This window comes from Girardinichthys multiradiatus, chromosome 3, assembly GCF_021462225.1.
Source record: "Girardinichthys multiradiatus isolate DD_20200921_A chromosome 3, DD_fGirMul_XY1, whole genome shotgun sequence".
In the NCBI taxonomy this organism is placed as follows: Eukaryota; Metazoa; Chordata; class Actinopteri; order Cyprinodontiformes; family Goodeidae; genus Girardinichthys; species Girardinichthys multiradiatus.
In genome coordinates, this window is record NC_061796.1 from 40156111 (window position 1) to 40166413 (window position 10303).

A 10303-nucleotide genomic window follows, 5' to 3' on the forward strand; every position below is an offset into this window, starting at 1 on the left:
CACCCGCTCCAACAGTGATGTTATTTTTGGTAGAGTTCGTCTGTTTCCCACCATGTACTCTGAGTCGAGGGGACATCCTTGGTGGTGTTTCCCGGTGTTGAGGCTTCGAAGTGCGTCTGTCAAGTATTCCAGGAAGATTTGAGTGAATCGAGGCTTGTGTTGATGACATTCGAAGTGACTGATTCAAGAACTGGGTTGCTGGTTTGCGGAGTGATTCGAAAATATAGGGCGATTGTGGATCCGTCCTGTAACCGGTGGGTTGCCGGTTTGATCCCCTGCTCTGTCTGTCTCAGTCATTGAGTCCTTGCGCAAAACACTTCACCTGCCTTTCCTGCTGATGGTGGAGGTCAGAGGACCCGGTGGCACCAATTGTATGGCAGCCTCGCTTCTGTCAGTCTGCCCCAGGGCACCTGTGGCTACAATGTAGCCTACCACTATCAGTGTGTTAATGAATGGGTAGATGACTGATTATACTAGATAAAGCGCTATACAAGTACAGGCCATGATTTCGGCCAAACTTTGAATGCTTCTTGCCAGACTACAACTCAGCTTGACCGAAAATTGTATGAAAGCCTGCTCACACTGCCGCCTAGTGGTGACGCGTGGAACTGAGCGACGGGATCGTCGGTGGTATGGAGTAGGCGATACCAGGCTCCCGCGGTCGCTACATAGGCCGAGCGGCGCTGAGCTGTGAGGGCCGCCCAATGCTGCTTGCAGCTTTAATTTAATTTAAAGCTTTACACACCAAAGTCATGCCATTATAGTCACTCTGCTTGTTTTACATTTATTGTCCACTTGATGGTCCAGTAGAGCAAATGAAGCATCATGAAGGGGTCAGGAGTGGACTAACTGGATAGAAGGTTTCAGTGCTTCACGAAGCTTCATCTCACCATCATTAAACAACTTAGGACAGAGCTGGCCTTCCTGATGAACTTATTTATAAACACTAAGCAGCAATTAATAAATGCAGATTTATTATGTAGTGCAAATTCCCAACAAAAGACAGCACTCCATATATGGATTTTGCTCAGGCTAAATAGGTCCTATATGGACCTGGACTAACAATGGTCTTCTTGTGTTGGACCCAATGGGTAGATCAAATATAACCTATGTTGGCAAAAAGAAATTAGGAAAATCAGTTTACATTGCACAACACATCTAGGACTTATATTGGGTTCCGCTTTTTACCCAGAGTCGCCCTGCATCAACCACATTCAGGCAATTAACATAGGGCCAATATGTAACTCATAACACATCTGGGGGAAGGTTTTCAGCCTATTTCTTTTTCATATGGGGTCCATACACAAATGGCTATTGGGTCAACATGCTACACAAAAGTTTAGTAAAATAATAATACATGATATTTGAATTAGTTTAATTACATAAAAATACAAAGGATGGATGCAGATTACATCCGATATTAACTTTGATTTATTGCTCAATCTTCAACACAGACAGGAGTGGATTAAAAAATAAACCTTACCTTTAATTAGAAACAGATTTTATGCAGAAGCACTACACTGGGGATACTTTCTAAAGTAAACAAAACAACATAAAGAGAGCACAATGTTAATGACAGTATCATGTGAAACGATGATCTCAGGAGACCGAAGAAGCTCTGAGATACTGTTTCAGCTGCACTCTGTGGGAAGAGCGCTGTACTCCTCACAGGAAGGACATTGACAGCCATGCTGACTGTGTCACGGACTACATTAACTTCTGTGCTCATCATGAAGGTACAATATTTCTACAATAACAAGCCCTGGATCAACCCTGAAATAAAGGCTATCCTCAAGGAGAAAAAGAGAGCCTTTAGATCAGGAAACAAAGAGGATCTGAGAGCTGTGCAGAAGGAACTGAGAAGAAAGTTCAGGGATGGATAAAATGTCTACTTGAAAACGATGGAGGACCAGCTGCAGCAGAACATCAATGGGGTTTGGTAGTGCCTGAAAGCAATTTCAGGTCACAAACCAAACCCCCAGGGTGTAGGAGATTTATGGGTGGGTGAATGATCTGAACAGGTTTGTTCACTCACTCAGGAGTGCCCCATGGACGCAATGCAGGTGGTGGGAGACAGAAGGACTCTAGCAAAACTAACATCACTGTTGGACAATGTCTCCAACCCCATCCATGGAGCTGTTGGAGCTGGCTTGACTAAGGTAATGCTCTCCACCATGGACTCAGCCAGTCCTCCCTGAAACGTCTCCAGTTGGTCCAGAATGCAGCTGCTAGGCTCTGGGACGACTGTGGCTCAGGTGGTATGGGTTTGTCCTGTAACTGGTGGGTTGCTGGTTCGAACACCCCAGTCTATCTGTCTCAGCTGTTGTGTCCTTGGGGCAGACACTACGCCTGCTTTACCTGCTGATGGTGGTCAGAGGGCTCGGTGGCGGTGATTGTATGGCAGCCTTGCTTCTGTCAGCCTGCCCTAGGGCAGCTGTTACACACTGACAGTTTGGGTGGATGACTGATTGTAGTGTAAAGCACTTTGGGGTTTCTGGGGACTTGATAAAGTGCAATACAATTGCAGGACATTTACCGTAACTGGAGTTGGTAAGAAGGAGCACATCAACCCCACTCTGGTTTTCCTCCACTGGCTGCATGTGCATTTTAGAGTTCATTTTAAAATTCTCTCGTATGTTTTTAACATGTTTACATGGTCTTGCCCTGTCTTCCACTTTGAGCTGCTTCATCCATATTCTCCTGCTCGATGCCTACAGGTCGGGTGATCAGCTGCTCCTGGAGGTGCCGAGGTCTAAAAGAAGCTCAGAGGGGACAGAGCCTGTAGTGTTGAGGTTCCCAGTTTATGGAATGACCTTCCTTTCCATATCAGATGTGCCTCTTCACTGTCCACTTTTTAAACTCTTGAAAACACATTTCTATTCCTTGGCTTTTGGCACAACCTGAGACTTTTTGTTTTTTACTCTGTCTTATTGTTTTAATAATTATTGTTTTTAACAGTTTGAGGTTATTGTTCTTTTCTTGTTTTATTTTTTAAATAGTTTTTGATTTTACGTGTACAACCCTTTATTGCAGCTGTGGTTGTTTTAAAGTATTTTATAAATAAATAAAGTAAGACAGTAAGCAGCTGTTAGACTTTGTAACCATTACTGCTCCCAACAAGCTCAAAAATGGTTTACATCTCTGCTGTTATTTGCAGTTTTCCCATTTTTTTTGTAAATAGTCTGCTGATTTTTTATGCACAGTTATCCATTTTGTACATTTTCAAAATCACCAAACACAGTTGCACATTTCATTTAATCTGAGTATGCCATAATTAATATAAGTATACAGATTTGTTTCCTCCCTTTTGAGTATCTGCATGCTTCCATTTACCTTTTACTTTGCTGCTGATACACCCGAATTTCCCCACTGTGGGACAATAAAGTATATCTCTATTCTATTCTATTCTATTCTATTCTATCATACCTACAGTCTCCCAAATATGTTATAGCCACAAACACAAACAATTCTGGAGTAGAACAGTAAAATGTTTCCAAAATGAAAAAAAGAAATCAGTAAAAGGGGTATGATGCATTTGCATTCATTCAGTCCTTTTTTTTCTGATGCTCCTGAACACAGGTCAGGAATAAAGTTGATGAGAAGATTAAATCAGGGTTTGGTTATATACAAGAAACAAAGCTTTGAAAATCTCACAGTACAGTTATGCATAAAATAAGTCGAGCGTGCAGTGAGCAGTCACCAGCCAATACAGGCTGCACAAAGAATATGCAGGTACACTGAGGGAGTGCTTGTGTGAAAACATTTTTAAATCAAAAAGAAATAGTTCAAGGTAATAAAACATTTTGAAATATTTTTTATTTATTTAAGGTTTATAAAACCTTCTACTAAAATCTAAATCAAGTTTCAGTTAGTCTTTTCTACAGGCTTTTATTTGATATATAGCAAATATATATATATATATATTACCATATTACCGTATTAGTTATTTATTTTTTTTAATTAATTTCTTTTTATTTTTCGGTTTTACATCCACGCTCACAGACAGCCTGCTGGAGTCCACGTGGTAATTATGAGTACAGCGTGACTGCAGACGTTACATTCTGCGCATGCGCTTTTTACCCTGCAAAATGTGGATCCTGATCCTCTCAAAAGACAAAACAGGTGGGAAGATTTAACGCACTCCAGCTTACTGGTAAATGCCCATTTAAAGTAAAAATATTAAATATTGATCTGATTGAATCTTTTTCTTTTACCTCAATTGGGTCGTACAAAGATAAATTTCTCGTTACTTTAATCTCCGGCAGGTGTGCCCTTTGCGTTAATTGAACGTCTGCAGCGACGTCAATATTCCAGCAGCACAATTCAGCCGAGGACAAGTGAGTGGTTAAGTTAAGCAATGGCTTCACATACCTGTGGGTGGCGGCAGTTATTAAAACCCAGATTAGTTCAGTCCTGAATTAAACTGGGCTTTAATAACTCACGAACTTTGCTCTAAATAACTATGCAGAGCAATTTACCGCGATTCTGCAGCTGCAGCAAACTAATGTCTAATCAATGCATGGTTGCAAAGCACATTCATGGCTCATGAGGCTGATTGGCTACAATCCGAGATCGTTTTCAGGAAAAATAGCCTGCTATGATTCCTGGAACTATAACACCCCCTGCATATGCGCAGAGAAATGTGCGACGACTAAAGGTTCTCCTCTTTTGTGTTTAAGTGAAGGTGGTGGATAAAGTAATGAAATGTCCACATGTTCCCAGCATTCGTCAGGTTTTAACGTGGCCTGAAAATGGACGTTATATGATACAAAAAAAAAAAAAAAAAAAAATACATGCAATATTTATTTCCCGAGGCGCTAATTTCAGAATGGTTGTTGGGTTTCTGCCCACCAGAACAGTGCGCATGCGTGGAAGTAAATAAGGTAAACAGACATGTCATTAGTTTATACAAACACTCCAATTAGACGCATTATGCGACCTATCCAACATCTCTCAGTGGTGTGTAGAAATGTTGCAGTTGGCCCTAAAAGTGGCAGCGTGTCGTTGGATTCTTACAGTGCGAATAATATTCGTTTTTATTTGTGTTTCGCTTTCAGGTTTGTTTTGTTATCAGTTGAAAAAAATGTGAAGCGACTTTAATTCTACAAGAGTTTAAGTGTACGTTTGAAACTCTATACCAGATATCAGATTTTTAGATTTACCGTTCCATATTATTTATGTTGCAAATTTAAAATTACTGCAGCTTACTTGGTCAGATTGGCTGAAAACTTGGTATATAGTAGATGATCCCCCGTTTTTAAATAAATCACTTTCAGATACTTTCTATGACTGAGTTTTGTTACAAATTTCCAGTCAGTAGTATCATTTAAGTTAATTTCCTTTTCTGTATGGTTCAAAACACATTTTTAAAGTTATGTTTTCTAAAGAGAAGGGTCATGCTCTTTACTAAACATACATTTTATTTATACCACACTGTGTCTTTTCTGTATTTCTCTTACAGTTCTCATCTATGGAGGACAGCAGAGTTTCCCCCTCTTCACACACAAATATGTGCAAAGAGAAGGTGCTGGTTACCAGTTTCAAGGTATAGTAAAATTTAAAAAAATACAAATTTCTACCACTGAAATTTCCACCATATTGTTCTTACAGTTTGAAGTCCCTCTAATGAGGTCCAGGAGAAAGTTATAGACAGGCCACCGTTTTCTGCAGTTGCATGAATAAAGGGACTCCCTCTTACCTGATCTCTTTCTTTTACACACACACTGTCACTCTTACACAGTTCTTCTGTTTACAAAAAAGATGGGCACCTGTTTGGAGAGTTATTCCATGGAAACTAAAGGAGAACCACCCCGTTAACTGTTATCAAAGTAATACTTTTAAAGTACAATTTAGCATGCTAGGAGACTAGAAACAGCAGAACCAAAGCCCGTCCAATTACCCCAGTTAATATCATCTTATTAGACTCTGTGTTAGTGTAAAAGGAGTATAACAACAAGAAGGGATAATATTCTGTGTGATGAACAAATTTACTTTAGTTATACTAAATTCTGTTAATGTTTATATTTTGCTTCAGTCTTCCACTGCTGTCTGCATGAATTAAAAAAGAAAGATAAACCTTTTAAAACTACTTATTGTTTTAGCCGGCACTGAGCATAAATTCATCTCACTGAGTAGGACTAAAGTAGAATTTTATTTCTCATTTTCTGGAATATCTGTAACTGAAAAAAACTGATTGGTAAATGATTATCATGATTATATGAAGGAGGCGACACTTACCTGTGTTCTCTCCCTGTCTCTATGTATGTCTCTATGTATGTCTATGTATTAAGACAGCAATACTGTCAAATGTAAATATTTGGTGTTAATACCATTAACATGTTTTTTTCAGTTTACCTTAGGTTCTTAGGAAAGTTGTCTGAAATGTTGACAGTATCAATAAGACTGTGAAAGGAAAGTAGACCATTTCGAACACCAAAGCACTGTTTTCTGCTGCCAGTTTTGCAACACAATACGTTCTTAGTTACTGTGACATCATACAAAGGCTACTGTGTGATACATTATCCTCCATATTTATCTCTGTACAATTTCCACTCTGGTTCATCTGAAAGTGTTTCTCTGACCTACAGAATCATGCTAATGTTGTAATGTCCCAGAGTGGGCAAGGGAATCAATCTAGTCATTCAAAATCAAATCAATGCTTGTATAAGCAAAGTGAAAACAGCAATCAACATGTCAGTAGATTTCTTTTTTTCTACTGAAAAGTAGAATTATAGCACTATTAGCAATATAATGTGTGCGCAAGGTAACAAAATTAACCACGTCTCTAAATTACTTTTTATTTATGGCTTTTACAATTTGAATATTAACTCTTACAAAATGGTGAATAATTGTTTTTCCATGTAGCTTTTATAAACTTTGCTACCCATAGAATATTTTTATAAATAGCACTCAAAACATAAAAATTCATAAACAAAACCAAATAAACAAATATAAAAAACATAACTTAAAAAAATATATTTTTTAAATTATATCATGGAAAGTAATATAATGTGTCATGCATGCAATATTAGCACATAGTCCTCGCCCTGGGTTTATCCCAGTCTGTTGAGTGCCAGAAAGACTGTAATGGTTTGTGTGAATCTGTGTTTACAGCTACAACATCTGCTGGTAGTGTTTTTATTTACTGACAAATCCCAATATTTCATGGGAGAAAAAAAAAAAAAACGCACCTTGTTTGGTCTGTGGTGGGGATGAATGCAAGATGTTGGCGAGATGTTTAGTGGTCAAACATTTGAGAACCAGTGTTCTGTAAATAAAACATGTACAGAAACTGGCTTTGCATGTGTTCTCAAAAGAGTTGGGTACATTTTATTATTAAGAGCAGTTCTCTTGTATTGTTTAATGGGCTACAGAGTGGATTATATTATAAAACAGCGGGGATAAGCCCCACATCATGCTACATCTCCTGAGTGTATACTGTCTCCGTTCTGTTGTTGTTGAGTGTTTTTATTGGAGAAAACTCATTAACATACACATTAACTTATTTGAGAGATGCCAATAGCAGTTCAAAAATTAACTTGGCTTGTTTTGTGGGGATAATTGTTGGTTTGAGACTAAAATGAGGTTAGAGGAGGTTTTTCTTTCACTAATTTGTATGCAGTTGATACATTTGTGTGCAGTTGATAAGACAATTACACTTAAAAACCTCTCTGGTATTTAATTATAACTTACCATTGACTCAGACCTGTTTTCTCACCTTTATCTTGAAATTAATTTCTAATTGCGTAGGTTCATACTGTATGCTGTATTTATTATTTAGTGAAATAAAAATCTGAAATATGCTGTTTCAGTAAAACAAAAGAAATTAAAAATATATTCCACTCACACTGTTATCGACACCTTTGATACAGATGAGTAAAAGACTTTTATTGCAGAAGCAAATTTTTTACACTGATGTATTTAGTAAATGCAACCTTTTATTTTAGTACATTTATTTAGTTGGGAAATAAATGCCTCACTGACGAATAATTGGTTTTTATCTTAATTCTGGCATGACTGGTACCATTATTGGCTACGGTAACAATTCCTACAAAATAAATGTAAATATTAAAATAATTTTTATAAAATATACTTTACTATTTCAAGTTGATTTCAAAGTTTCTAGAAACACCTTATTAGTAACTCATAGCGTCCTGTTTGTCTGGGTTATAAATCTGATATGACGAAGGCACATTTCTCTCACCCTCTCCTCAACACGGGAAAGGCGAGAACAAAGAACATGCAACTCAAGTTGGACCAATGTGTGTTGATCTTCTTAAGTCAGGGAATGGATACAAAACGTAGCTACACACTTAAACTTGCTCATATTTTCAATCAGAACAGTAACAACAACTTTAATTAATTATTTGTATTCAAAAATAAAACATAATGTCACAGTGATACAGACATGGTCCAAGAGATAGGTCAAGTTAGCTAATGAAACTAAACAAATAAAATAAACTCAGAAAAAAAGTCAAGAACCCTGTAAAAAAGAAAAAGAAAAAGAATAATAATAATAGCAAACAAAGACAAGCGACTTGTCAACAGGCTGACATTATATGAAAAGAACAGAGTAAAATGTATCAGTCAGGAACATGACGGAAGTCCAGCTTCCCTACGTGATCTTAGGAGTTCCACAATATGCTCATTTTACTCTCTCTGCCCTTCGGCATGAATCTTATTCTCTCCAATTTAATCAAGAAAGCACTTCTCTGACCCGATGTGTATGTGATGGTGGTCATGAAGATTTCCATTTTGACAGAATTAGACATCAGACAGGTGCATATAGGGAGGCGATACATCATATAAAGCAATGACTAGCAGCGGGTATAATTTGTTTCTCGGCAGTCTCAGATAACAAGTCAAAGATCTCTCCTTAGTAAGAGCTTAAGATAGGACAAGACCATCATGTGAGCATGAGTTGCAGGGGCGATACCACATTGGTCACAGACAGGGTCCGCATCCGTAGACAGCCTAACATTTGTTGGGAGAGCACGATGTAGTACTTTACTCTGAGTGTATGCATGTTTAGCACAAAAAGATGAATCATGCATTTCTGTAAGCACCTTTTTCTAAATATTCCTGATATGTTCACCCAAATCTTCTTCCCACAGCATTCTGAGAGAAGTCAGAGAAGGTGGGTTTATAGAATGAATCTGGATATAGATGTATGGGATCATGCCCTTTAAACCTGGGGCTGCTTTAACAAATGGGTCTAAAGAAGTTACTGGCGATTCAGCAGGAAACTGAGGGAATCTGTTATTAACAAAGCTATGAATCTGCTACTCTCTAAAAAATGCTGCTTTCGGATGGAAAGAGTGTCAAAAGAAAAATTATTCATGTACAAATCTTTATCTTTAAGCATGTCTTAACTATTATATATTTTTTTAGTATAAGTCAGTAGCAGACTTAATAGGTTAATGGACTGAGGCAGGCAGGGACACTGGTCAAGAAGTCTTTGCCTCCATTGTTGGCCAAATTAGGACTGTAGGGCATAAATCAGGGTGAAGCCAACATTGTATCGTCTTAAGATTAGCCGCCATGTAGAACCTGAAGTTAGGGAGAGCCATACCTCCTAGATATCCTAGGTATTTGCAATATCTTCTTACGCATCCGCAGAAGCGTTTTAATCCAAATAAATTCAGATATGCTACCGTCGAGATTTCAGAAAAAACGTTTTTGTTAAAAATTGTGGACGCATTCAAAAAGTTTGGGAGAGTGAAGAAGGCAAAAAGAAAGGGGCTTGGAGGACAGCTCTGCCGAGTGTAGCGGTAGAGTTGAGTGGTCGTGATTTGTTCTAACGGATGCCAAAAGGGACGTGTATACAATTTTCACTCATGAAATAAAAGTATTCAAATGGTTTCTCTGTGTCTAAAGACAACACGGCCTATGGTACAGAGGAAAACGGGAGATAATAAATTGTCTCGAATAGATGCCTAGAGCAATAACTAAGAAATTTAAAAGAACTAGAACTGTGACGAATAAAGCTGGACATGTATCCAAATTTATATTGCATAGTGAAAACGGTGGTAAGGGCGGTTAAGAAATCTCCAAAGCTGCAGCGAAAAGCGTCAACTTCAGGTGACCAAATCTATAGAAAAAAAACAATTGACCCTACTGTGCATGCCAACCGGTTGTTTGGTAGCGATACCAGGAAAAAGCCTTTCCTGTTGGACTATGATGAACCTGAATGTCTGAACCTTGCAAAAGACTACTGGGACTTCAAATGGAAGTGTGTTTGGTCAGATGAGAGCAAGATTTTCCGGCCAAAACCCTCTGAGTGGGTGTGGGGTGCCACTAATAG

General features: G+C 38.2%; 1 long non-coding RNA gene across 1 annotated transcript; it reads left to right on the forward strand.

The window, feature by feature from the left end:
- The first annotated feature begins 4272 nt into the window (after positions 1-4272).
- Positions 4273-5697, forward strand: LOC124865415. The gene is made up of 3 exons (XR_007037580.1): positions 4273-4337; positions 5462-5524; positions 5611-5697. It is a non-coding gene; the product is annotated as an uncharacterized LOC124865415 (long non-coding RNA).
- The last annotated feature ends 4606 nt before the right edge of the window (positions 5698-10303 follow it).